The 24,654-nt window shown below is 39.4% G+C and overlaps 2 long non-coding RNA genes across 4 annotated transcripts; both read left to right on the forward strand.

Annotated features, from left to right (window-relative positions):
• Positions 1-4,585: 4,585 nt before the first annotated feature.
• Positions 4,586-17,746, forward strand: LOC110879025. The gene is made up of 4 exons (XR_002558402.2): positions 4,586-4,832; positions 5,390-5,457; positions 6,676-6,721; positions 16,971-17,746. It is a non-coding gene; the product is annotated as an uncharacterized LOC110879025 (long non-coding RNA).
• A 3,072-nt stretch (positions 17,747-20,818) lies between these two features.
• On the forward strand, positions 20,819-24,309 carry LOC110879026. 3 transcript variants are annotated; one of them, XR_002558403.1, is made up of 8 exons: positions 20,819-21,291; positions 22,351-22,429; positions 22,514-22,621; positions 22,750-23,105; positions 23,182-23,275; positions 23,362-23,508; positions 23,586-23,647; positions 23,838-24,309. It is a non-coding gene; the product is annotated as an uncharacterized LOC110879026 (long non-coding RNA). The 3 variants fall into 3 exon arrangements; XR_002558404.2 differs by having other exon boundaries at positions 22,750-23,051; XR_002558405.2 differs by having other exon boundaries at positions 20,884-21,311.
• Positions 24,310-24,654: the final 345 nt, after the last annotated feature.

Consider the following 24,654-nt stretch of genomic DNA (forward strand, 5'->3'; position numbering starts at 1 on the left):
AAATCTTTGAATTACGCACGCTCGTTACAGAGAAATTAAATCGAAACTTAAAACATAGAAAAAATAACTAAGTTAATCCAAGACCCGTGCGTTGCGACGAACATGTCAGACGGAGAAAAATAGATGTGTTTTGACGGGCCAAACAGGAAAAATATATGAAAAATGTTGAACCCCTCACGCACGTTGCGATGCGTTAACTCACAAAATTTAGAACGAAACGAAAGCTTGGGAATGATGAAAAGTATGGTGGAACAAAATTGAAAATTAAAAAGAGTTGGGGTTAAATTGGAAAAGATGAAAAGCTTTTGATTAATAAGTAAAAAAACAAAGGGTTTAAATTGCAAAATTATAAAAGTTTTGGGTAATATTCTTAATAATTAAAAAACAAAGGGTCTAAAACAAAGGATATTAATAATTTATTAGATATTAGATTTAGATATTTATAATATTATTAATTGGATTTATTAATATTAAAATAAAGATAAAGATAAAGATAAGTGATATTTATATATATTGGTTATTAGTATTAAAAAATATATTAATTAAATAAATATAAATAAAATTTATATGGTTGAAGGAGAGAATGCCATGTGGCATTATTTCTCGAGACATTGTATCATGTATTTCATAGATTTGCTTAGGGGCGTGAATTTCTGACATGACACACGAACCTTACACGAAAATCGCTTGTTTGGTTGAGTTTTGGGTCGAACCTGTGGACACGTTTAGCTAAACGGGTCATGTTCACGTTGACTTGGCGGGTTGGCCCATTACCACATTTATCTTTTATAAATTTCTGAAAGTAAACTTCATTTAGTAACTTAAGCGATTGAGTATTTTATGCATGAACTAGTATTAAGCCCCTGCGTTGCAGCGGTTGTCTTAAAACTGTCTCAAGTAGTATCAGCGCTATACCATTATCAGCGATCACCAACACTGGAAAACTCGTAAAAACAAAATAAACAAAAACGGAAAAAAAAATAAGCCGAGCAAAAAGCAGACGTAAAATCTTTGAATTACGCACGCTCGTTACAGAGAAATTAAATCGAAACTTAAAACATAGAAAAAATAACTAAGTTAATCCAAGACCCGTGCGTTGCGACGAACATGTCAGACGGAGAAAAATAGATGTGTTTTGACGGGCCAAACAGGAAAAATATATGAAAAATGTTGAACCCCTCACGCACGTTGCGATGCGTTAACTCACAAAATTTAGAACGAAACGAAAGCTTGGGAATGATGAAAAGTATGGTGGAACAAAATTGAAAATTAAAAAGAGTTGGGGTTAAATTGGAAAAGATGAAAAGCTTTTGATTAATAAGTAAAAAAACAAAGGGTTTAAATTGCAAAATTATAAAAGTTTTGGGTAATATTCTTAATAATTAAAAAACAAAGGGTCTAAAACAAAGGATATTAATAATTTATTAGATATTAGATTTAGATATTTATAATATTATTAATTGGATTTATTAATATTAAAATAAAGATAAAGATAAAGATAAGTGATATTTATATATATTGGTTATTAGTATTAAAAAAATATATTAATTAAATAAATATAAATAAAATTTATATGGTTGAAGGAGAGAATGCCATGTGGCATTATTTCTCGAGACATTGTATCATGTATTTCATAGATTTGCTTAGGGGCGTGAATTTCTGACATGACACACGAACCTTACACGAAAATCGCTTGTTTGGTTGAGTTTTGGGTCGAACCTGTGGACACGTTTAGCTAAACGGGTCATGTTCACGTTGACTTGGCGGGTTGGCCCATTACCACATTTATCTTTTATAAATTTCTGAAAGTAAACTTCATTTAGTAACTTAAGCGATTGAGTATTTTATGCATGAACTAGTATTAAGCCCCTGCGTTGCAGCGGTTGTCTTAAAACTGTCTCAAGTAGTATCAGCGCTATACCATTATCAGCGATCACCAACACTGGAAAACTCGTAAAAACAAAATAAACAAAAACGGAAAAAAAATAAAGCCGAGCAAAAAGCAGACGTAAAATCTTTGAATTACGTACGCTCGTTACAGAGAAATTAAATCGAAACTTAAAACATAGAAAAAATAACTAAGTTAATCCAAGACCCGTGCGTTGCGACGAACATGTCAGACGGAGAAAAATAGATGTGTTTTGACGGGCCAAACAGGAAAAATATATGAAAAATGTTGAACCCCTCACGCACGTTGCGATGCGTTAACTCACAAAATTTAGAACGAAACGAAAAGCTTGGGAATGATGAAAAGTATGGTGGAACAAAATTGAAAATTAAAAAGAGTTGGGGTTAAATTGGAAAAGATGAAAAGCTTTTGATTAATAAGTAAAAAAAACAAAGGGTTTAAATTGCAAAATTATAAAAGTTTTGGGTAATATTCTTAATAATTAAAAAACAAAGGGTCTAAAACAAAGGATATTAATAATTTATTAGATATTAGATTTAGATATTTATAATATTATTAATTGGATTTATTAATATTAAAATAAAGATAAAGATAAAGATAAGTGATATTTATATATATTGGTTATTAGTATTAAAAAATATATTAATTAAATAAATATAAATAAAATTTATATGGTTGAAGGAGAGAATGCCATGTGGCATTATTTCTTGAGACATTGTATCATGTATTTCATAGATTTGCTTAGGGGCGTGAATTTCTGACATGACACACGAACCTTACACGAAAATCGCTTGTTTGGTTGAGTTTTGGGTCGAACCTGTGGACACGTTTAGCTAAACGGGTCATGTTCACGTTGACTTGGCGGGTTGGCCCATTACCACATTTATCTTTTATAAATTTCTGAAAGTAAACTTCATTTAGTAACTTAAGCGATTGAGTATTTTATGCATGAACTAGTATTAAGCACCTGCGTTGCAGCGGTTGTCTTAAAACTGTCTCAAGTAGTATCAGCGCTATACCATTATCAGCGATCACCAACACTGGAAAACTCGTAAAAACAAAATAAACAAAAACGGAAAAAAAAAATAAAGCCGAGCAAAAAGCAGACGTAAAATCTTTGAATTACGCACGCTCGTTACAGAGAAATTAAATCGAAACTTAAAACATAGAAAAAATAACTAAGTTAATCCAAGACCCGTGCGTTGCGACGAACATGTCAGACGGAGAAAAATAGATGTGTTTTGACGGGCCAAACAGGAAAAATATATGAAAAATGTTGAACCCCTCACGCACGTTGCGATGCGTTAACTCACAAAAATTTAGAACGAAACGAAAAGCTTGGGAATGATGAAAAGTATGGTGGAACAAAATTGAAAATTAAAAAGAGTTGGGGTTAAATTGGAAAAGATGAAAAGCTTTTGATTAATAAGTAAAAAAAACAAAGGGTTTAAATTGCAAAATTATAAAAGTTTTGGGTAATATTCTTAATAATTAAAAAACAAAGGGTCTAAAACAAAGGATATTAATAATTTATTAGATATTAGATTTAGATATTTATAATATTATTAATTGGATTTATTAATATTAAAATAAAGATAAAGATAAAGATAAAGATAAGTGATATTTATATATATTGGTTATTAGTATTAAAAAAATATATTAATTAAATAAATATAAATAAAATTTATATGGTTGAAGGAGAGAATGCCATGTGACATTATTTGTAGTCTTTTATTAATATTTAGATTTTTAAAAATAATCTGTTCAAACTAGACTTTATATTAATACGTCAACTTAATTGTAGTGTTATCTAATGGGCCACCATGTGAGTTCTGAGTTCTGACAACTAATTATTAAATTCAAAAACAAAATGAATACTTAAATCTTTTTTAAGATGACATGGCAAAAAAATACCTACACATATATAGAAATGTACAATGTGTAGATATTGGACACATAAAAAATAAATTTTGAGGGCTCCGAGCTCCATCTAAAGCTCAAGCTCGTTGGAAGTTTTTCAAGCTCCGACTCGGCTCGTATTTTATTTATTAATTCGTTTATATTAAGAGTTAATTACATAGTTAGTCCATGTGGTTTGCACAAAGTAATATACTTAGGTACTAATAGTTTAAAATCACCTTCTACGGCATTAACTTTTCATTTTGTAACGTTTAGAGGTATTAACGTTAATTGTTTGTTAAACTATTAGTACCTAAGTATGTTATTTTGTGCAAACCACAATGAATAACTATGTTAATACCCTAGAAGTTATTACCTAGCAATTTTGGCCCATGGGGTATGTTTTGGGCTGATTTGGACTTTAAAAGAAAAGTCATGGGTTGTTTTGGGTTAACATTTAAATTTAAAGGAGTCAGAATGGGAATATCAGATTTTAATTAATATAGATGGGAAACTAAAAAAATAGAACGGGTGAAGACTATTTGCAATAGGCTCTTTTACTCTTCTTTAGTCGAACCCGAGTCTCATTTAACAGGGGGAGAGGAAGGAAAAGAGACGAAAATATGAAAAAACCATGTTCCCGAGATTTTTTAAGGATAGGAGGGGAGAGAAAAGGAGGGAAAAGAGAAGAAAATTTGTCCATATATTCATCCTCCCAAATTATAGAGATTAGGAATGAAAATTCTATCAATTAATAAATTACCCTCCAATCTAATAAATCTCATCTTCAGTTATTTTAGATAAATTTGGCGCAAACTTTTTCATTCCCTCTCACTCTCTGACTTCTACTTCTGAAAGGAGAAACTGGGACTCCGACCATCACTCGCCACCGCAACGGATCTCCCTCGCAGAACCACCGTTTAGCGCGGCAATCAGACCTTCAAAAGTTATCTCTCAAACCCCATAACCAGTTCACACTCAATCCGCCCTAATTTTCGGTCATCGTCTGTGGTTCAATCGAGAGGTAAAATGTTGTTCTTTAATCAATTAAGCAGACAAGCAGATGCTGGTTCTGAATTGTTTTTAACAATTTGAATAACCGAATTTAAATGGAACAGAAAGAAATTTCAGATTTTGATGATACTGTTTGTGTATCAGAGTGAGAACATGGTTGGGTTCTATGTGTGCATTAGTTTGATGAATTCTTGGCTTAAATATTGAATTTAATAATAAAACTTGTTTATAAATAATGAATGTCAATCTTCCGTTAGTTGCTTTGAGAAAGATTTGAAATTTTGAGTTTGGTGCAGAATGCATGCTCGACTTTTATGGTTTTATCTAAACGATTGATAAAGTATAATGGGTAATTGGCTAATTGCTGGCTATATATGTTATATGTTTCCAGTAGTGTGTATAATAATTGAATCAAATCTTGAAATAACTTGCTCAAGTATCATCTCTTGATTCTTGCTTAATTGTTTCGTTCTTTGATGTTTTATTGTTATTTCGATAACTTTTTTATGTATCAAGTATCATCTATTGTTGATTCTGATTTTACTGAACACTATTCTTAACACGCAGCCTATTCCTACCTGCTCGAGGCATACCATTTGAGAGCCCATTCAACAGCTGATTTACAGCATATTTAGGTGTGTGTTTTATCTTTTGGCCTTTTACTTTTGATTCTTTTAGTACTTGAACATACAAAATAATCATGTATGTATTTTTAGAAGACCAAAAGGGGCTTGCGGTGCAACTTATTGCCCGTTTGCGTTCTATTTTGATGTATTAGATGGTTTTTTTCCGTATTTGATCTAATGGTATTAAACAATCATCAAAAATACGCTTTGAGAGACAATGAACAAAATAAATATAAAAAAAACTGTGAAGAGACTACCACATGGTCTACATATCACCAAGCAGCTACTTAGTCTTCTGATCAAGCCATTGACTTTCTTTTTGACCCATGTATCTATTATCTATGTTACCCTTTAATTTCATTATCTTAATATTCCGATGAGCCGGAATTATGAGACTCGAGAATAGGCACACCAGCCTCTGTGAACTAACCAACTTTAGCATCAACAAAAAAGAAAAAAACAGGTCGCTAATCGATCAAACAGCAATGCAAAGTAGAAAAGTAACAGATTACAATACCCAAAGTTGTTAATCCGATGATCTGCAGAGATGGTCAACCGGTGACTCTGATCAAGAGCTAATTAAGTTAGCCAGAAATCTATCATAAGTATGAAAATAAAGTCGTCTGGTGGTCCACCTCTCTTACCAGATCATATATTTAGGTTGGTTTGAAGTTTAAATAATCTGACTTTGATCTTTGTATTCTCCTGCCCTAGAAGCTGATTACATATAATCAAGTTACACGCCACAACTCATTTGCTCAGCCCTACATCAGTCGCTATGTCATGACATATTTTAGGTTAATTAAAATGTTTTATGTTTAAAGGGTATAATGGTACATATTCGAAGTTTACCAACCCGGACACGTTTTAACCCGACAAAATTGCCCCTTGATGTACAATCACTTAAAAAAAAAACATTTTCTTAACCGACCCGACCCGAAACCCGTTTTGACCCGAACCCGTTTTGACCCATGACCCGATACGACCCGTTTGCCAGGTCTATTTTAAAGCTCGAGCTCAAACTTGAAAGGACCTGAGCCTGGCCTCATGATTAGTTTTTTAGCTCAAGCTTGGCCTGGGCTTGGCTTGCTTGTTGTTTTATTAACATGATTTTTATAAATTTATTGTTTATATATATATATATATTATCATAAATTTATAAATAATAACTATTAATGTATAAATGTGTAGCATGTAATTCTAATTGTCTTAATTTTGTAAATGTAGGCGCTTGAAGGGAAAACGACAAACTTGAAAGATCCTTAAAAAGCAGGTAATTGGCAGAGTTCTCTAACAAGAGTTTACTCTTATATGTTTGAATGTTAAATTGGGTTAGATAAGTATGGATGTTTTATTGTTTACTTTAGTTGGTGTTTAACTTTGTTCAAATTTGGGTCCCTTGTGTCGACTTTGTTCAAATTCAGCGATTGTGAATTCAGTTGATTGTCTCGATAAGTTTTAGTTTTTCTTTAAGACCAAAATCAGAACATCGATATCAGATCTGTTTCATGTATGTTTAGATCGGCTGAAAGAATATTTTGAATCGAAATCAGATCTGAATTGTCACACCCCCAAAATCCACCCGCGGAATACCACCGCTTGGGAGCGTGACTGACCAGGATCAAGCCATCAATCATATCAAACATAGCATTTAATATAAAAGTAATTAACGTAAGTCTCCATGACATGATTGATGTTTCAAAACCAAATACTGTTTTAAGTAGCGGAAGCAATGTAAAGTAAACCCAAATAAAGTTATAAGTTCAATAATGTTCATGATCCATCTGCCACAACGACCTGCTCCTTCCTTGTGCAAGCTCCATAATTTACCTAAGGTCCTGCAAGGCATGCAGCAAATAATCAACAAACTAGTTGAGCGAGTTCACAGAAAGTAAGTTCATAGTGTAATGCATAAGTATAGCTAGTGGGGGCTTCCCATACTAGTGTGTAATAAAGGTGGGGGCTTCCCATGTTCATCCTGGTTAATGAGGGCTTCTCATTAACGGTACTTACTAGACTAACATCCGACCATGTGTTCTTCTTTACCGAGAACAGGAATACGTACAGGGTCACGTAGGCTTTACGTGACGTGCCCTTCCCCGAGGACAGTGGTACGCGTGGGGGCTACGTAGGCTTTACGCAGCGTGGCCTTCCGACCTGGAAGCCAGTAGATGGTATTGGGTTACGTAGGCTTTACGTAACGTGTCCTCCCGACCCGGGAGACATATGGCAAATATACTGGGTTACGTAGGCTTTACGTAACGTGTCCTGACTAACCTGAGGACGATGGTCTATAGTCTGGTATATGCGTAAGTACGAGTAATCATTCCATATCCAACATATCCAACCCAATTCCCAACCCGGGAATCCCATGCCTTGGCTGTGTGAACTCACCTTGGTTTGCTCGGCAGATACACAAGGAATATAAGTAGCAAGTAAATGGTCACTCACGTCCTATCATGGTTATTATACGAGTCAGGTTCGTATATAGTACGTATATAGCAATCACGTATAGTCATGGCAAACATGTACGCACGTAAGCAGATAAGACATAGCATGTGAGGATCCAATTGTCTAAGTCCAACAATACCCGGCCCAATAGCATAAGCAGCCCAATAACAAAACAGTCCAGATTCTCAATCGGCCCAAATAGTAAACGTATATCGGTCCAATAGCAAACAGTCCACAATTCAAATCGTTGGGCTCAATAGATTGGGCCCATGACAGTGAAGGCCCAACAGTGTGCGTGCAACGGTGGTCTCGAGTCGCAACGGAGATCTCGAGTCGTAACCAGAGATTACGAGTCGCAACAGCTGGTTGCGAGTCGCAATGATGGTCTCGGTTCATCATGGTCTGGTTACGAGTGGTCATGTGCTGGTTGCGAGTCGCAACGGGACTCGCAATCGTGGTCTCGGCTGGTGCTGTTGTGGTTTCGAGTCGTGACCACGAGGTTTCGACTCGCAATCTGAGTCGCAACCGTGTGACGTGTGTGTGTAACCGGTTTCCATAAATCCTGCATTGACTTATCCGTGATTTCAGCTAACAGTTTGGTCAGTTTGGTAACCAGATCAATTAACAAAATTCTCAACAAATCAATAGCATGATATCGATCAAACAGAACAATTGCAACACAAATTCATAAGAACCCTAATTATAACATGCATGAACAACCAACAATTCATCGACAAACCAACATTCAAGTTAACCCGATGCATACTATAGCCGATTACTTGTTCATTCGGTAATACTACCAGATCATCGATCCTTATGCAATTCATACATTCGCACATATATCCGGTTCATATCTAAGCCAATTACATGATCATCAAAACAGCCGATTTCTATATATCAATACATTCGGTTCTAAACTAATCACAACTACAAACTGATTATATAACAATACATTCAAGGACCAACATAACCACATAATCTAACCGGCCCTAGATCATCATCATGCAAATTCTAATCGGTTCGATTTAAGCATGTAATCAAAGCATCACTTAACACACAAGCATAAAACATCATACTAACCGATTACAAGAAGGAGAGTGTGGTCCGAGCAAGGGTGTTCCTTGGTGCCGTCGGGTTCCAAACGAACGAGAGAGAGAGAGCAAAGCTTCTAGGGTTTGTGTGTGTGTTTGTGATTTGCAAAAGTGGTAAAACAAAACCCCTAAACTCAGTTTTGTGTGTTGCGAGTGGGGAGTGGGCCGAGCCCACTCGATTACCTAATGGACCCGAGAACAAGGAGTGACCCAAAGGGCTCGTGTACTCGGTCCGCATACATACGACATACGTACGCACATAATGCATATAACATAACATCTATCATGAAATCAATTAATCATTCAGGTTTATAAAATCACATATCGTGCACAAACGTTACATCAAAGTAAGCCTAAAGTTCGAGTTGTCACATTATCCCCAACTAATTGGAAATTTCGTCCCGAAATTTGGTATGCACTCACTGAGGAAGCTAGGTAAACTGTACTGTTCACTGATTTTCCTGGGGTGTCACATCCTCCCCCCGTTGATCTGGAATTTCGTCCCGAAATTCCGAAGTAGTAGCTTCAGCCTCAGTAGTGGTTGCCTGGTTCCCGAATAACTGGGGGTACTTTTCTGTCATCCTGTTTTCGCGTTCCCAGGTGTACTCTGGGCCACGTTTGGAGTTCCAACGAACTCGGACAAGAGGGATTCTCTTGTGTTTGAGGACCTTCACATCCCGGTCCGTGATTTCGACTGGTTCCTCGACGAACTGCAACCGCTCGTCGATAGTGAGTTCCTTAAAAGGAATGATAAGATTTTCATCTGATAGGCACTTCTTTAGGTTCGATACATGAAAGACATTGTGAACTGCCCCGAGTTCAGCTGGTAATTTCAACTTGTAGGCTACCTTGCCAATCTTTTCTATGATTTCGAATGGTCCGACGTATCGCGGATTCAGTTTACCCCGTTTGCCAAAACGAACTACACCCTTCCAGGGTGAGACTTTCAATAAAACCCGGTCCCCGACCTCAAATTCCAATGGCTTTCTACGCTTATCTGCGTAGGCTTTCTGACGGTCTCGTGCTGCCGCCATGCGTTGTCGTATCTGTGCAATCTTTTCTGTGGCGTCCACTACAATCTCTGGACCCGTAATCTGACTATCTCCCACCTCTGCCCAACAGAGAGGTGACCGGCATTTACGCCCGTACAATGCCTCGAATGGAGCGGCTTGAATGCTGGTGTGATAACTGTTATTGTAAGAAAACTCCACCAAAGGGAGGTGCTTTTCCCAGCCGTTGCCGAAATCGATGACGCATGCCCGAAGCATGTCTTCAAGAGTTTGAATCGTACGCTCAGACTGTCCATCCGTCTGAGGGTGGTATGCTGTGCTCATGTCTAGTCGTGAGCCAAAGGATTTATGCATTGCTTGCCAAAGTTCTGACGTGAATCGTGCGTCGCGATCCGAAATGATGGACGTGGGCACCCCGTGCCTCGAGACAACTTCTTTAAGATAGACGTCTGCAAGTGTGGAGAACTTGTCCGTTTCCTTAATCGGCAGGAAGTGTGCAGACTTAGTGAGTCGATCAACTATGACCCATATCGTATCGTTCCCACGCTGGGATCTAGGTAGGCCTGTAACGAAATCCATGGAAATTTCTTCCCATTTCCACTGAGGTATCTTAGGCTGCTGAAGTAGACCAGCTGGTTTCTGATATTCGACCTTGACTCTTGCACATGTCAAGCATTTTCCAACATACGTAGCAATGTGGGCCTTCATACTAGGCCACCAATAGGTAGTGCTGATATCGTGGTACATTTTATCCGACCCTGGATGTACCGAATAGCGAGACTTGTGTGCTTCATCCATCACAAGTTCGCGTAAACCGCCATAAAGAGGGACCCAAATCCGGCCCGTTACATAATAGGCGCCGTCTGCCTTCTGTTCCATCTGTTGTCGTGAGCCGCGTAAGGCTTCAGCCTTGACGTTTTCGGGCTTCAATGCTTCTACCTGAGCATTTCGTATCCGTGCAGGAAGACTAGACTGAATCGTAAGCTGTAGTGCTCGCACGCGCTTCGGTAAAGTGTCCTTTCGACTAAGGGCATCAGCCACCACATTGGCTTTGCCTGGATGATACTTGATAGCGCATTCATAATCGTTTAGTAATTCGACCCATCGCCGTTGACGCATGTTCAAATCCTTCTGCTTAAGGATATGCTCGAGACTCCTGTGATCGGTGTAAATCGTGCACCTGGTACCGTACAGGTAGTGTCGCCATATCTTAAGCGCGAAAACAACAGCTCCCAGCTCTAAATCGTGCGTCGTGTAGTTGCGTTCATGAATCTTGAGTTGACGAGAGGCGTAAGCGATAACCTTGTCGCGCTGCATTAACACACATCCAAGTCCCCGAATGGATGCATCACAATAAACCACGAAGTCATCTGTGCCCTCTGGCAATGAGAGGATAGGTGCACTGCAAAGTCTATCCTTTAGGTGCTGAAAAGCAGTCTCCTGGGGCTCTCCCCAGCGATAGGTAACACCCTTCTGTGTCAGTAGCGTAAGCGGCTGAGCAATCTTCGAGAAGTCTCTAATAAACCGTCTGTAGTAACCTGCCAGACCCAAGAATTGGCGTATTTCCGTTGGCGTACGCGGTGCAGGCCAGTTCCTGATCGAATCTACCTTGGATGGATCGACATGGATCCCATCCTTGTTTACCACGTGGCCTAAGAAGTGGACTTCACGAAGCCAGAAGTCGCATTTAGAAAGCTTGGCGTACAACTGTTCCTTCCGAAGGAGTTCCAAAATAAGGCGAAGATGCTGCTCGTGCTCCTCCTGACTCTTGGAGTAAATCAGGATGTCGTCGATGAACACAATGACGAACTTGTCGAGATAGGGTTTGCACACCCTGTTCATAAGATCCATAAATACCGCAGGCGCGTTCGTTAACCCGAATGGCATGACGAGAAACTCGTAGTGACCGTAACGAGTTCTGAAGGCTGTCTTGGAGACGTCCTCATCCCGGACTCTCAACTGATGGTACCCAGACCTCAAGTCTATCTTCGAGTAGTAACACGACCCTTGCAATTGGTCGAATAAGTCGTCTATGCGTGGAAGAGGATAACGGTTCTTCACCGTCACCTTGTTGAGTTCACGGTAGTCGATGCACATCCTGAACGTACCGTCTTTCTTCTTCACGAAAAGCACTGGAGCTCCCCAAGGCGAAGAGCTTGGTCGTATGAAACCCTTTTCCAAGAGTTCCTGCAGTTGCTTTGACAATTCCTCCAATTCTGATGGAGCCAGACGATATGGTGCGCGAGCTATGGGTGCTGCTCCTGGAGCGAGCTCGATCTGAAATTCGACCTGACGATGAGGCGGTAAGCCAGGTAAGTCTTCAGGAAACACCTGAGGGTAATCGCGTACAATTGGAATATCCTCCAATTTCTTTTCCTTTGCTGATGCGTCTGTAACGAGAGCCAGAATGGCTGCGTGACCTTTTCGTAAGCACTTCTGAGCCTTCAAGAAAGAGATGACGCCAACCACAGCACCACTCTTGTCGCCTTGAACTTCTAGAGGTTCCTGACCCGAACGAGGAATGCGAATAACCTTTTCGCTGCATAAGATTTCTGCCTGGTGTTGGGACAACCAATCCATCCCAATCACGACGTCGAAGCTACCCAAAACTATGGGAATGAGATCAATAGAGAAGGCTTGACCAGCTAAGATAAGATTACAACCTTGAACTACGTGCGTGGCTTCTAGACTTTTACCGTTAGCTAACTCGACTACATGTTTGGTGGGTAAAAGTGTTGGTGCACGTTTTAGCAGTTGACACATTTTCACAGACATATAGCTTGTATCCGCACCCGAATCAAATAAAACAGTAACGTAAATATTGTCGAGGAGAAACTTACCCATAACAACGTTGGGATCGTTCACTGCGTCGCCTCGACCTAGCACGAATGCACGACCACGAGCTTCATTGCCGTTATTGTTGTTGTTCCCGCCGTTGTTATTCCCATTGCCCTGGTTATTGTTGTTGCGATTCTGGTTCAACTGAGGGCAATCGCGTTTGAAGTGACCTTCAGCCCCACACTGGAAACATCCTCGGTTCCCACGCTGTGGCTGCTGCTGCTGCTGCTGGTTTTGTGGAGCTGGTTGCTGAGGCTGCTGATTCTGATTCGCAGGACGAGGGCTCCTGCAGTCTTTGGCCTCGTGCCCCATCTTAAGACACCTTTGACAGCGACCCTTGTTACATGGGCCGTGGTGATGCCTGTTGCAGTTGTGGCACCTGGGTTGACTACCCTGATATCTCCTCTGTCTGTGACCACCAGAGGATTGCTGACTGGGACTCTGATAGTGGTCGATTTTCTGTTGCTGAGCTTGTGGCTGAACGGTCGCTGAACCTTTACTAGAATCTCCATCCCATTTTCTTTTACTGTCACCAGATGTAGCAGGAGTAACTGAGGTGGTGACGTTAGCAGTAGCGTTAACACGCTTGGGCAGTTTATTCTGATCAACTGCCTGATCGGTGATACGGTGAGCGAGACGTTGAATTTCCTGTATGTTTTCGAGGTTAGCCGACGTCACGTGGCTCTGAATTTCTGGCGCCAATCCCTTGAGGTACAACTCAATGCGCTTGTATGGAGGGTCCACCATAGTTGGACACAGAACGGCCAGCTCATTAGACCGTTTAGTATACGCCTCGATTTCCGATCCAACCATTTTCAAGTTATACAGCTCGTCTTCTAGCTTGTGAATATCTTCCCGCGTGCAATACTCACGCTTGATGAGTTCCTTGAAATCGTTCCATGGGGTGGCGTTAGCAGCTGCCAACCCTAAGATCTGGACTTGGGCGTTCCACCAAGTCAATGCTATCCCTTCCAAAGTACCGGTAGCAAACTTGACCTTGCGAGCCTCAGGGCACTCGCACATTTCGAATACTGATTCTAGCTTCTCGAACCAGTGGAGGAGTCCCACTGCTCCTTCTGTGCCGCTGAAAGAGTTCGGACGACAGTCCATGAAGTTCTTGAACGTGCAGACAGGCTGCTGCGCGTGTTGACCTAATGTGTACGAATAGGACGAGAGTTAAATACGAGCGTTAATGTAGGATCTAAAGATCCTAGTGTGTGCCTATACTGCAGGATATACTACCTGCTTGAGCTGCTGCAACTGCCGCAGCAACTTGAGCTTGAACAAGAGCCTCTAGCTGGGCTTGTGTCATGTTGATTCGTCCAGACATGATCTTCATAGTAACAAGTAGCATACGTAAGAATGGTTCGCGGGTAGGGCGATGACAGAAAAGCGTAGGCATATAGGTGTTCTCATGAAATCAAAGCATGTGTATCTAAGCGTAATGCGAGCAAAGTTCTAAACAATTCTAGCATACAGGCAATAAACATAAACCTTATTACCTAAGATGTCGAGTCTTGCACGTGGAGCGAAGCGTCGTTGTGGATCATTGAGAGCACTGTTCTGGTTATAGTCCGGTTTTAATAAAAACGTTTTCCCCATATTAAAACCAAGTTCTCTATAACCAATGGCTCTGATACCAATCTGTCACACCCCCAAAATCCACCCGCGGAATACCACCGCTTGGGAGCGTGACTGACCAGGATCAAGCCATCAATCATATCAAACATAGCATTTAATATAAAAGTAATTAACGTAAGTCTCCATGACATGATTGATGTTTCAAAACCAAATACTGTTTTAAGTAGCGGAAGCAATGTAAAGTAAACCCAAATAAAGTTATAAGTTCAATAATGTTCATGATCCATCTGCCACAACGACCTGCTCCTTCCTTGTGCAAGCTCCATAATTTACCTAAGGTCCTGCAAGGCATGCAGCAAATAATCAACAAACTAGTTGAGCGAGTTCACAGAAAGTAAGTTCATAGTGTAATGCATAAGTATAGCTAGTGGGGGCTTCCCATACTAGTGTGTAATAAAGGTGGGGGCTTCCCATGTTCATCCTGGTTAATGAGGGCTTCTCATTAACGGTACTTACTAGACTAACATCCGACCATGTGTTCTTCTTTACCGAGAACAGGAATACGTACAGGGTCACGTAGGCTTTACGTGACGTGCCCTTCCCCGAGGACAGTGGTACGCGTGGGGGCTACGTAGGCTTTACGCAGCGTGGCCTTCCGACCTGGAAGCCAGTAGATGGTATTGGGTTACGTAGGCTTTACGTAACGTGTCCTCCCGACCCGGGAGACATATGGCAAATATACTGGGTTACGTAGGCTTTACGTAACGTGTCCTGACTAACCTGAGGACGATGGTCTATAGTCTGGTATATGCGTAAGTACGAGTAATCATTCCATATCCAACATATCCAACCCAATTCCCAACCCGGGAATCCCATGCCTTGGCTGTGTGAACTCACCTTGGTTTGCTCGGCAGATACACAAGGAATATAAGTAGCAAGTAAATGGTCACTCACGTCCTATCATGGTTATTATACGAGTCAGGTTCGTATATAGTACGTATATAGCAATCACGTATAGTCATGGCAAACATGTACGCACGTAAGCAGATAAGACATAGCATGTGAGGATCCAATTGTCTAAGTCCAACAATACCCGGCCCAATAGCATAAGCAGCCCAATAACAAAACAGTCCAGATTCTCAATCGGCCCAAATAGTAAACGTATATCGGTCCAATAGCAAACAGTCCACAATTCAAATCGTTGGGCTCAATAGATTGGGCCCATGACAGTGAAGGCCCAACAGTGTGCGTGCAACGGTGGTCTCGAGTCGCAACGGAGATCTCGAGTCGTAACCAGAGATTACGAGTCGCAACAGCTGGTTGCGAGTCGCAATGATGGTCTCGGTTCATCATGGTCTGGTTACGAGTGGTCATGTGCTGGTTGCGAGTCGCAACGGGACTCGCAATCGTGGTCTCGGCTGGTGCTGTTGTGGTTTCGAGTCGTGACCACGAGGTTTCGACTCGCAATCTGAGTCGCAACCGTGTGACGTGTGTGTGTAACCGGTTTCCATAAATCCTGCATTGACTTATCCGTGATTTCAGCTAACAGTTTGGTCAGTTTGGTAACCAGATCAATTAACAAAATTCTCAACAAATCAATAGCATGATATCGATCAAACAGAACAATTGCAACACAAATTCATAAGAACCCTAATTATAACATGCATGAACAACCAACAATTCATCGACAAACCAACATTCAAGTTAACCCGATGCATACTATAGCCGATTACTTGTTCATTCGGTAATACTACCAGATCATCGATCCTTATGCAATTCATACATTCGCACATATATCCGGTTCATATCTAAGCCAATTACATGATCATCAAAACAGCCGATTTCTATATATCAATACATTCGGTTCTAAACTAATCACAACTACAAACTGATTATATAACAATACATTCAAGGACCAACATAACCACATAATCTAACCGGCCCTAGATCATCATCATGCAAATTCTAATCGGTTCGATTTAAGCATGTAATCAAAGCATCACTTAACACACAAGCATAAAACATCATACTAACCGATTACAAGAAGGAGAGTGTGGTCCGAGCAAGGGTGTTCCTTGGTGCCGTCGGGTTCCAAACGAACGAGAGAGAGAGAGCAAAGCTTCTAGGGTTTGTGTGTGTGTTTGTGATTTGCAAAAGTGGTAAAACAAAACCCCTAAACTCAGTTTTGTGTGTTGCGAGTGGGGAGTGGGCCGAGCCCACTCGATTACCTAATGGACCCGAGAACAAGGAGTGACCCAAAGGGCTCGTGTACTCGGTCCGCATACATACGACATACGTACGCACATAATGCATATAACATAACATCTATCATGAAATCAATTAATCATTCAGGTTTATAAAATCACATATCGTGCACAAACGTTACATCAAAGTAAGCCTAAAGTTCGAGTTGTCACATGAATCGGTTTCAGTTTGATGATTAAGATCTGAGTTTGGTTCGAAGAAGGAACTAAATCAAAGAAAATCTTTCAGTTGTTAGTGTAAGATTTTCAATTTCCAGTCGGCTGCTGAACATAATGATTTTATGCAGCTTTCTAGGCTGCTGTCCAACGTCTCGCTGACTGATGAAGGGGATAAATGGAGCTGGTCTTTGGACTCAAATGGGTTATTTTCGGTCAGTGGGTTGAGGAGGTGCTTGGTACAAAACAACCAAACGGCTGCAGCTACTGTCTATTCGTGGAATCGATGGATTCCGCTCAAGGTTAACTTTCTAGTGTGGAGGTTAAACTTGAATAGACTATCAACGCGGGTGTCTTTGTTAAGGAGAGGCATACAAGTGCCATCCGCTTTGCTTTGTGTGAGTTGTGTCGAGATGAAGAGGAGTCTACCGAAGGCGTTTTCTGCACGTGCCCGTTCACGCAAAAGGTTTGGGATGGAATTGCGAGGTGGTGCAGACTTCCAGCCATTTTTTTTTGGCTTGGGTGATCTGGTAAATTATCATGTACATGTGCTGGGCTCAAAAGTCTGGAAACAATTGATATACTCAGGTCTTTCAAACGACGATTTGGTGTATTTGGTCGAGCAGAAATAACTTGTTGTTTGAGCGGGGGAAGTGCTCGCCTAAAAGGGTGCTGGAAGAAACAAAGACATGGGGTTTTTGTGGATAAAACATAGAGCCAAAGCGACGACATTGACATGGGAAAAGTGGAGTGATTTTGATGTTTCTTGCTTTGGTGTGTACTGTGTAATGTTGTTGTACTGGTGTATGCTACTTCACGTGGTTAACACAATTTTGTTGACCCGTTTTATAATAAAAATTAGTTGGCCGTTTACCCAGACAAATGTTATATATTTACGACTAGTTACGTTTCGACGCTCGTTACCGACATACGATCGTTACGGACGACTCGAACGATAAAATGAAAATATTATATAATTACGACTCGTTACGGATTCGACGCGTGTTACGGACCTACGCTCGTTACGGACGAAATCGACTAAATAATAAAAATATTATATATTTATGACTAGTTACGTTTCGACGCTCGTTACGGACCTACGCGCGTTACGGACGACTTCGATTAAATAATAAAAATATTATATATCTCCAACTGGTTACGGATTCGACGCGCATTACGAACGACTTCGAGTAAAAAAATATTATATAATTACGGCTCGTTACGGACTCGACGCGCGTTACGGACGACTTCGACTAAATAATAAAAATATTATATATTTATGACTAGTTACGGATTCGACGCGCGTTACGAACCTACACTCGTTACAGATGCCTTCTATTAAATAAGAAAAATATTATATATTTACGAGTAGTTACGTTTTTACACTCGTTACCATGGTTGTAAAACAAGGTTTCTAAGGCCGAGTACTCCTCGAGTAGTCGCTACAAGGCAGGCTGCCGAGGCGACTTTCTTTGACTCCGCCTAATTACTCGGATTCGGTCAAACGTGGTCAACCTCGGCCAGAATTGGATATAATAGGTCAACTCGGGCCTATTTTGACTTAAATAATAATATAACGTAATTTCTATGCCTATCATATTAAAGAATGAATATCATTTTCACGTATTTTGTTATAAATATTAGTAAATTTATGTTATTTGACATATATTTAATCTCCAAAAAGTAATTTCTTTATAATTTATCATGTCCGAGTACTCTCCGCGTAGACCGAGTACTCTCAACTCCCCGGTCGACCGACTAGGGAGCGCCTAGCGACTTTTGCAACCATGCTCGTTACGGACCTGGGTGCGATAAGGACGACTTCCACTAAAAAAATAAAAATATTATATAGTGGTTGAGGGTGCTGGTGAGTGGAACAGAGGTCACGGGTTCGACCCCGCCTTCCGTGTTTTCGCTGCACTTCTGTTTTTCCTTTTAAAACCCAATATATGAAAACCATAGTGTATGTATAAGTTTAATAAGAGATGCAGTCTAACACCAAAAAACATCAGCTGACCAGTGGTGAAGGGTTGTAGCTATGCATACCTTTTTTTTTTTGTTATAAACAGGTATATGAAACAGCACAGCAATTGCATAAGTTAATTAAAAAGCAGTTTAATTATGAGTTAGACACATAGCCCAGTGGTAGGACTGTGTGCACACGACATCTAAATTGCTAGTTCGAATCCGGGCAGACACAGTTTTTGTGTTTTACTTTTAGTTCAATTCCTTTTCAATTATTTTTTGTGTTTTACTTTTAGTTCAATTCCTTTTCAATTATAACTTACATAATTAACAGTTTATATTTTTTTCATTTCATTTCCTTTCTATAATAAAACCTTCAACATTTAACACAAATAATTAACAATTTGTTATAAAAATATTATATAATTACGGTTCGTTACGACTAGTAACGTTTTGACGCTTATTACGGACCTACGCGCGTTACGGACGACTTCGACCAAAAAATAAAAATATTATATAATTACGGCTCGTTACGGACTCGACGCGCGTTACGGACACGACTTCGACTAAATAATAAAAATATTATATATTTACGACTAGCTAGTTACGGATTCGACGCGCGTTACGGACCTACGCTCGTTATGGACGACCTGGACTAAATAATAAAAATATTATATATTTACGACTAGTTACATTTCGACGCTCGTTACGAACATACGATCGTTACGGATGACTCGAATGATAAAATGAAAATATCATATCATTACGGCTCTTACGGATTCGACGCGCGTTACGGACCTAGGCTCGTTACGGACGACATCGACTAATAATAAAAATATTATATATTTACGACTAGTTACGTTTCGACGCTCGTTACGGACCTACGCGCATTACGTACAGCTTCGACTAAATAATAAAAAATATTATATATCTCTGACTAGTTACGGATTCGACGCGCGTTACGGACCTACGCTCGTTACGGACGACTTCGACTAAATAGAGTAAATTGCTAAAATCGTCCCTGACGTTTGTCACATTTGGTAGATCCATCCAAAAAATGTGTTTTTCTCATATGAACCACTGAGGTTTCAAAAAAGTTGCTAAATCCATCCAAAATGACTAATACTCTAACAATACTAAGTTGATAGAGGGGTAATTTTGTCATTCTTTTAATTTATTTAATTTACCCTTTTTTTAACAGGTTATTACACGCCCCCACCCTTTTATGGTTTGGCTTGTATTTTAACAAGAAAAATAAGGTAAAAAGAGAACAAGTCAGATCGGTCAAGCGGGTTGAAAGCGTTCAAATTGTATTATCAGTGCACATAACCTCATATATGGCTGTAACTTCTTGCTGTAGTTGATAATAAAGCTTACCAGTATACGACATGTTGTGCAGCGCTGGCCAGCTGTACCAACAGCAGGAAAAAGACAGAACGAACATCGAGTTTAGATCGGTCGAGCGGGTTTATATGCGTTCAAAGTGTAGATCGGTCAAGCGGGTTTATATGCGTTCAGAGTGTAGATCGGTCAAGTGGGTTTATATACTTCCAGTAGTTGATAATAAAGCTTACCAGACTACGACATGTTGTGCAGTGTTGGCCAGCTGTACCAACAGCAGCAAACAAGACAGAACGAACGAGTTAGGGGCTCAGATGATAAAAAAAATTATGCTAAAAGGGTAAAAGTGATATAATCACAGGGGCCTACAACATCTCTATACTATATATAATATACATATTGAAAGGGAAACTTAGGTCATTTGCCACTTCCCTTAAAATTCATTTAATGCATAATGTACACTCATTATGCACATTAATAGATAAAGCTTTTGGTCCAACTGATGTTATAGCCCAGTGGTTGCAACGGAGGTGGGAAGGTTTACCACCTTGTGGGTTCCTGCTCGGAAGTGCTCAGGTTCGAATCCCACTTCTCCTGAGCTTTGGTCATCTATAGCCCTGAACTGTTTAAAAAAAAAAAAAAAAACTCAGCCATAAAACACACCACACGGATACTAATCCCAAATATCTCATCCACCGTCCACTCAAATCACAATCAGACGGCTATCATTCTCCCTTCACACAAGTTTCTAATTTTTCAAAGCTCACAGAAACGTTACTCTCAATTCTCTCTCTCATTGTTCTTCGTCTCTACACAATGAAGTTTTGGAGGCCAAAATCTATTTCATTGCATCTAAATTTTGAAATCCCGCTCCTCATCCCAAACTTTAATTATCCGCCTTCTTTACATTTGCAAGGAGAGAACCAGAGTAAAAAAGTGAGTTAGAGATAGGACCTGATCGGCGGCTAGGGTTTCGAGGTTATTTTCTCAGGCCACGACAAGGTAATATTAGGGATGCGTGTGAAGGCTGATACATGGGCGGCTATAAGGTTCGGACCACCCGGTAGGTTCAGTTCCCAAATGGTGCATTTGCAAGCAAGTTACCACGAAGCTGCTTCATCGTAAAGTTCCCAAATTATGGCACAGGTCAAATCCTATTTCAAACCGTAATTTCAGTAACCTCTCCGTTATTATTCAATCCATAATGGCGTAATTTTTTTTCAATTTTTTGAAATGTATGCACTCGGTACGATTAAGTTGATATGTGTTCGGTACAGATTGATTTCGTTAATGTCTTCATGATCTGTAAATTGTTTAATTTAGGGTTTCAGTGTTGTGGATAACTTAAATGAAATATGAATTTATGTTTTCGCCCAATATTTAGTTAGTGATTTGTTATTTTCTTATTTTTTTTTACTAACACGGCTAATCTTATTTGTTTTAGTTTTTGATGAAATTTGTGTAAAGATGATGATTTCTGGATGATTGGAACTAGGGATGAGCAAATCGTTCCCGGTACCGGTACCAAAATTACCGAACCGGGTACTTTTTCGGTACCGGTACCGGTACCCACTTTTGGGCATTTTTGGTACCGGTACCGGTTCGGTACCAAGCTAATCCCTAATTGGAACTTTTAGTTGATGAATTCTAGAAGGAATGTGAGACTTATATTTTAGTTGTTTGTGTTTTAACTTGAAAAAAATTATGAGCCAAGTGCAATTCATAATCTTGATATTTATGTTGTTAAAATTTCTTCAGTATAACTAATATGAGTTATATGAATTTGGTTGTGTATCTGTGATTCCTGTTCTGTAATTGCAGGGTGAAACTTGATGATTAATCTAAGCTTTTAATATTCTGTTGTTATTTCATGGTTGGTGAATCGATACATGATGGTTGAAGTGTAAGTGTAAGGGCGATTGTTAGCGATTAAGGAGTCAATTTATGTGACTTTTTTTTCTTGTTTTACCAAAGGGTAATGATTAAGGAGTCACTTTGTGTGACTTTTTTTTTGCTTTACCAATGGCTGATGACAACCATAATCAGCTTGCTTCCGGTTTAGCTTTGATATTAGATGGTGAATATAGGATAGAGAGTGGCCAAAACGACCGTCGTATCTTGTATTGTAAGATTTGGTGAGCATTTAATTCTAAAAGAAGCAAACTAGCCTTTAATTCTAAATCAATTTAGTTTTGGGATGATCAGGAACCAAAGATGGGCAGACAATGGTTGTACGAGAAGGTGACAAAGTGTGTGCTTTCAGATGTCTATGTGGATACAATAGGTGAGGACTACCAGTTTACATTAAATTTATTGAATTTTAAAAGGAACAATATATATTCACTATCTCTTTTCATTGCCTACTTAGCTACTCATTTGCGTGAAAGATGGAGTGCAAACCAAAACGCCAACGCCAACAAAAAGAAGAGCCTATTGGGGAACTCCAAAGACACCAGTGAGGATGATTCAGTCTGAGGTTTGTTTAACTTTATGGTTATGGATGTTCTATATATAATATATCTATGTATTTGGTTGAACCTTTGTTTGTTTGTCTTTAATTTTGCACCACACAATTTATTAATATATTCTTTGTTTTAATATCAGATCAAGCATTTTATCGAAAGCTCAGTTGCGTCTAGCTAAGCTGGATCAGTTAAGGCAAGCAGCCAGAATAGGGGTTGAGGTGCGTATTAAGAAGGAATGTGCAAAGCTAGGGACAAAAGTGGAATTGCGCGTACGTCAAGCAGAGACAAACAGAATGAGAATCTTGAAGTGGAATTGCGCCAATGGAAACCGCCCTGCTCGACTGGGCCATCAACCTGATGGCTGATGTCGTCCAATACGAGCATCTCAACAAGATGAATTCGCACAATATCGGAATGGTTTTCGCCCCAAGTATGATCTAGGTTCGTTATTTTAATCTTGAAGGTTTGGCCATTTTTTGCGACTTTCATCCAAAGGTTTGTTTTTTCGCGTCTTTGTCCTTGGGTGTATTTGTATTGACTATTTTATACTGATCTAACATTGCATACTCAGGTACTGCAATGTAGTCCAGAAGATGCTAATCTCTTGTAGTGCAACTGGAATGTAGTCCAGATGATGCTAATGAAAAATTTAAGAGCTTTAAAAGGTCGTTTTTCTCTGGTGTTTTTTCTTGGCTTAAAGAAGTGTATTTTTTATGAGAATGTATTAAAATCTATTATGGATGATGCATAGTTATGTTGAAACGTTAAAAGGGAAGGGATTTTTGGCAAGCTCTTCTTTGTGCGCGTAAGAGGCGGTTCTACTAGATTTCAACACTCCAACAACGAGGGGATTTATGGCGGATCAGGTGTTGGAGGGTAGCAGCGGATCTGGTATAAGGTAATTACCCAGTTACTTTGTTTAGTTTTGTGTCGACCCATATTTTAAATTTTGAATTTGATTATTTTTTGTTGAAGGTTTTGGTTTGATTAGGAACTATGTAAAAGCAGGTTAGGCTCCTCGATTATATTGGCAGGAGGTACGTCATATATGGGTTTACGTATGATAAATGAGAATGGGAATAGGTTTTAAAAGCTGCCACCCACCTAAGTGTCGTTATTTTAACTTGATTTCTTTGTATTTCATTTTTTCTTGTTTATAATGATCTCTCTCTCTCTCTCTCTCTCTCTCTCTCTTTTTTTTTTTTTTTGCTGATTTTGATTGTACAGAATGAAAATGGGCTGCAAATGAGTGATAAGTCGATTACAGAGACTGTACTTGGAAGAAGCTCTCTTCGTTTGCACGAGTGGGGACGTGATCCGGTTAGTTCTAGTAGCACAATGGGTGCTACTAAAAAATCAAAGCTTCTTGCTTACGAAGAGCCGTGGATGCTTACGATGAGCTGGTGGAAGAACTTGGAACCGTGAAAGGTAAATGTGCAATTATGGAACAGGCGTTGATTGAGAATAATATCATGCCTCGTCCATCAAGCACACTAGAACAATCCCAATGTGATGCATTAGAGGGTGTTGAAAACATTGATGAGTGAAAGCGATTTAGTAGATTCTATAACTCGTTATTAACATGTAAACACTTTTAGTTTTGTTTGTTTTAGTATTTAAATTTCTATAACTACCACTTTTATTTGGTTGTTTGTAAGATTGATGTTTATTAGTTTAATTAAGAATCGTAATTTGTTCACGAATGTTTCCATATTGCTTTGGTATTTGTTTGTAAATATTGAATATTTTTATCTACATATAGTGTGGTTAATTTCTACAATTTAAATTATATTTACCAACACATCAATGTTTTTTTCAACACAAATTAAGATCAATACCTACACATTTTCAACATTTACCTACACATAATATTACTTTTACCTACACATAAGATTACTTTTACCTACACATATATTCATGCCACGTCAGCTGCCACGTCGGATGCTACCTCAACTGCCACATCAGATGTCACGTCAACTGCCACGTCGGATTCCACGTCAGTTGCCACGTCAAATGTTTTCTAAACAAATTGTTGTACTTTTAA

The sequence above is a fragment of the Helianthus annuus genome, chromosome 11, assembly GCF_002127325.2.
Source record: "Helianthus annuus cultivar XRQ/B chromosome 11, HanXRQr2.0-SUNRISE, whole genome shotgun sequence".
Lineage (NCBI taxonomy): Eukaryota > Viridiplantae > Streptophyta > Magnoliopsida > Asterales > Asteraceae > Helianthus > Helianthus annuus.